Source organism: Montipora foliosa, chromosome 13, assembly GCF_036669935.1.
Source record: "Montipora foliosa isolate CH-2021 chromosome 13, ASM3666993v2, whole genome shotgun sequence".
Taxonomy (NCBI): domain Eukaryota; kingdom Metazoa; phylum Cnidaria; class Anthozoa; order Scleractinia; family Acroporidae; genus Montipora; species Montipora foliosa.
Window position 1 is genome coordinate 5,779,418 of NC_090881.1, and position 4,103 is coordinate 5,783,520.

Below are 4,103 nucleotides of genomic sequence, written 5' to 3' on the forward strand. Positions count from 1 at the left end.
CGCCATTTTTCAATACGGTGTATACATTGGTAAGACTTTTTATTCACATGGAACCAATCACAGTTGTGGGGTGATGATTTTACTAAAAGACGATCTGGAATTTGAGTTTAAATAGTCCGTTTTGGACACCAAAGGTCGTTACATTTTGATTGACGCCAATGTACAGGGATCCGACTTTTTATTCGTTAATATTAGAGACGTTACGATAGACCGGTTCCGGGTACGGGTACGGATAGGATTACCCGTACCCGTACTCGGTTACACGGAAAATAAATCAAACTTAAGATACACCGGGTGACACCAAGTACGATCTGAAGCAAGATGGCGGCTCAGAAGATAAGGTTGGCTATTACGATTATGTTTTATATCGTGTTTCATATGCCATCTGAACATCGTCTGAAATAAGCCGAAAACATTTTTTATCAGATTTAATTGACTTTTTTTGTCTTTTCTTACAATATGCTACAAATATGCCTTAGCCTCAAAAATGGAAGAAGCCTCCTTTACTTCTATCAAAACGTTTTAATCAAGAAGTATCCTTTCAAGTCAACCTAAAGTATGTAATTTGAATTTAGGTTTCTTTCATCGTGGTTCATGACCTGTTGTATTTCAAGTCTATTTCAAATGTGTCTCAACTAAAATTTCGCGAAGAGACTACACCTCAGTCATCGCAGGTTTTGGTAAGCAGCACGACCTTTTGACAAGCAAAAATTTCTCCACATTTGGGCCTCAACAGAACTTTTTTGTAAATCCCAAAACGCTTCAAATCAGAAAAACAATTGTTTATCCAAGAATCTGGATACTATTCTGGTCTAATAAGCAAAGTTAAAGACCAAACTTACCCGTTTCTCCATTTTTACCAGGCGCGAACTCACGTGTAGACCACTGATTACCCCGGGAAAATGTGTAGCTTTTACGGGAAGGACGCGGTCACGTGATCATTTAATGAGTTCAAAATGGCTGTAGCCGTACCCGTGCGTGAAAATCGGGGTATCTTAAGGTGTCTATTTACGCACCAAATACGGTTCAAGAGCGGTGCGAAATTTTCTGCGGTTTAGAAACAATGGTAGAGACATTTAATACTAGTGCTGAGCAAAAAATTGTAGTAGGTTGGGATTTTAATGTTGCTACTGATCCTGATTTGGACTGTTCTGGTGGTAATCCTCTGTCAAACAAACATATTCAAGACATATGTTTAAATTTTGATTTAGTGGATATTTGGCGTGTTAGGAATCCGGTATGTAAACGCTTTAGGTGGAGACAAAAAGAAAGTCATTTTCTTCAACGGAGATTGGATTATTGGCTCTTGAGTGACTTCTACCAGGAGGAGATAGAGCGTACCGATATAATTCCCTCTTTGAACTTAGTCCGATCACTCGGCTATTGTGCTTCACTTTAACAGTATTCTGATTTTCTTAAGCTTATAGCTGAGAGTGTGCCAGAGTGGCGAGAGGAGTTCATTGAAGTTACTGATATGCGAGTTATTTGGGACTTAATCAAATATCGAATAAGACAGGTTATGATTAAGTACAGCAAAGCACTTCTCTCCCTCAGACAAGAGAAGAGCTCTGGGGTCGAGATTGAGCTGTATGCTGCAAACTAGTATGATACTGGTCCCATTGACATACATGGAGGGAAAGTTAATGCCAAGACAGAATTTGAAAGTAATAGAAGACTCATTAAAACAGTGCGAGGAAGATTGCAGCGTGTATCTATACCCTGAAAATATGGAAAAAATGGAGAATATTCGAAACGAGTATGAACTGTTTTATGAGCACTTATCAAGGGGTGCGATAATACGTTCCAGAGCCACCTGGTTTGAGCCAGGGGAAAAAAGTAATACATATTTTTTAAACCTTGAAATCTACAAAAATCCAAGAATTTTATTCGTAAGGTGTTTACCAAAGACGATTTTTCTTACCTCTGACTCCAAAAGAATCATGAAGGTGGTGGAAGTTTTTTATTCTATTCTCTATGAAACTGATAATTTTAAGATCCCGGACGACGTTTCAACATCACTCTTACTTTCTCAGGCAATCCCTAAGCTTTCAAACGAAGATGCCCTTGTGTGTGAAGGAATATTGACGCTTGCAGAGTGCTTTAAAAGTTTGCGGTCTTTTCAAAGTAACAAATCCCCAGGTAATGACGGCCTTACGGTTGAGTTCTACAATGCGTTTTGGGAAAGTCTTGGAGAGCTTCTCGTGGACAGTCTTAATTGCTCATTTGATAAAGGCGAATTATCGAGCTCCCAAAAACAAGCAGTAATCACTTTGATACAAAAAAGAAAGATAAAGATAAACGGGAAATTTCTAATTGGAGGCCGATTTCCTTAATTAATGTAGATGTCAAGATTGCACTAAAGCCATTGCCTTGAGACTGCAGACTGTTCTCCCTAAAATAATTCACCATGATCAGTATGCATTTATTAAAGGAAGAACAATCAATGATGCAATAAAGATGATTGATGATATACTGGAAGATACTGAAAGATATGGAATCAACGGCAAAATGCTAGCAGTAGATTTTCAGAAACCCTTTGATTCACTAAATAGGAATTTTTGGTTAATTTAATACATTGCTGCTTTCAATTTTGGCTCTTCGTTCATCCAGTGGATACAAACCTTTTCACAAAATATTTCAAGATGTGTTCTTAATAACGGGTTCTCTATTGGACCTTTTGAGATACAAAGAGGTGTGAGGCAAGGAGATCCACTTTCTCTATACTTATTTATTATTGTCCTGGAAGTACTAGCAATTAGTATACGTAAGAATAAGGATATTTAAGGGATTTTTGTGGTGGGAACCGAAATTAAACTCGAGCTTTTCGCAGATGATCTTACTGTATTCCTGAGGAATGATGGGTCTCTTAGACACCTCCTTTTCCTCATTTCAAAGTTTGGAATTTGTTCAGGTCTTGTCATAAATTTTGACAAAACAGAAATGTTGATCTTGGGGAACACGGTTATGACTCCAGCACGGGACCAAAGCATTATGAACATCGACGTTAGGAGAGCTGTGAATATATTTGGGATGTATTTTACTAATGACTGCCGTCTGAGACACAAACTAAATTTTAAAGAAATAATAGACGCTATCAAAACAAACCTACAACTTTGGAAGTAGAGAAATCTGGCAATAGTCGGAAGAATTCAGATCGTTAAAACTTTTTCAATTTCACCGATAATGTACCGTGCTGGATCAACTTGTATAGATAAGCATGTGGTAACTGAAGTAGGATTATACTTGATTTTATATGGAAAGGGAAAGACAAAGAGAAATGAGTTTCCCTAGTTGTTGACATAAAAGATGGGGGCCTTAAGGCCCCGCATTTATAATCGATAATTACGACTCATAGAATAATGCTTTGCCAGTGACTCGCCGACAAGGAACTATGTAATTGGAAAACTATTTTCTTTCAGTATTTGAAACAGGTAGGGGGCAAGTTCATCTTCTGTTGCAACTTTGATATAAAAAAGCTACCGATGAACCTTTGGAAGTATTGCAGGGAATGTTTTGAATGTTTTTCGCATTGCTCCGCAACCACCGTTAACAATGTTCCTGCACTCTCGCATGAACAAATTTCCAACACTGTTCATTGGTATAAAAAAAATTAAATGTATTAATAATAAATCAGTCTTCAATCAAAGTCTTTTTAGTAAAGAAATAATTAAAATAATGAAGGGGATAGTTTCTAAAGAAACTGTGGTGCTGCGTTGATGGGGAAATAGCATACAAAAATTTGGTTTTATCAACGGAGTTGATGATGTAAATTGGCCACCGTACAGAGATTCTAAAAGCTGACGTTTCGAGCGTTAGCCCTTCATCAGAGCGAATCGAGGTATTGTGAGTTACGTTTAGTTTTTATAGTAGAGTAGGAGCTACGCTATTGGTGGTAACATGGCGACGTGAAAAATAGGAATATATTAGTTAAATTAAAAGCGTTCGTTAATACCGTGCCGATTTGGAAGATGAATTTTTGTTCCAAATTCTTGCGGCTTTTCGTCATACCTAGATGTAGCGAAAGGCCGCAGATAGCCATGTGTTTTTTGGAGTGGTTAGGGAGATTAAAATGACGAGCGACTGGCTTAGATGCATCCTTGTCA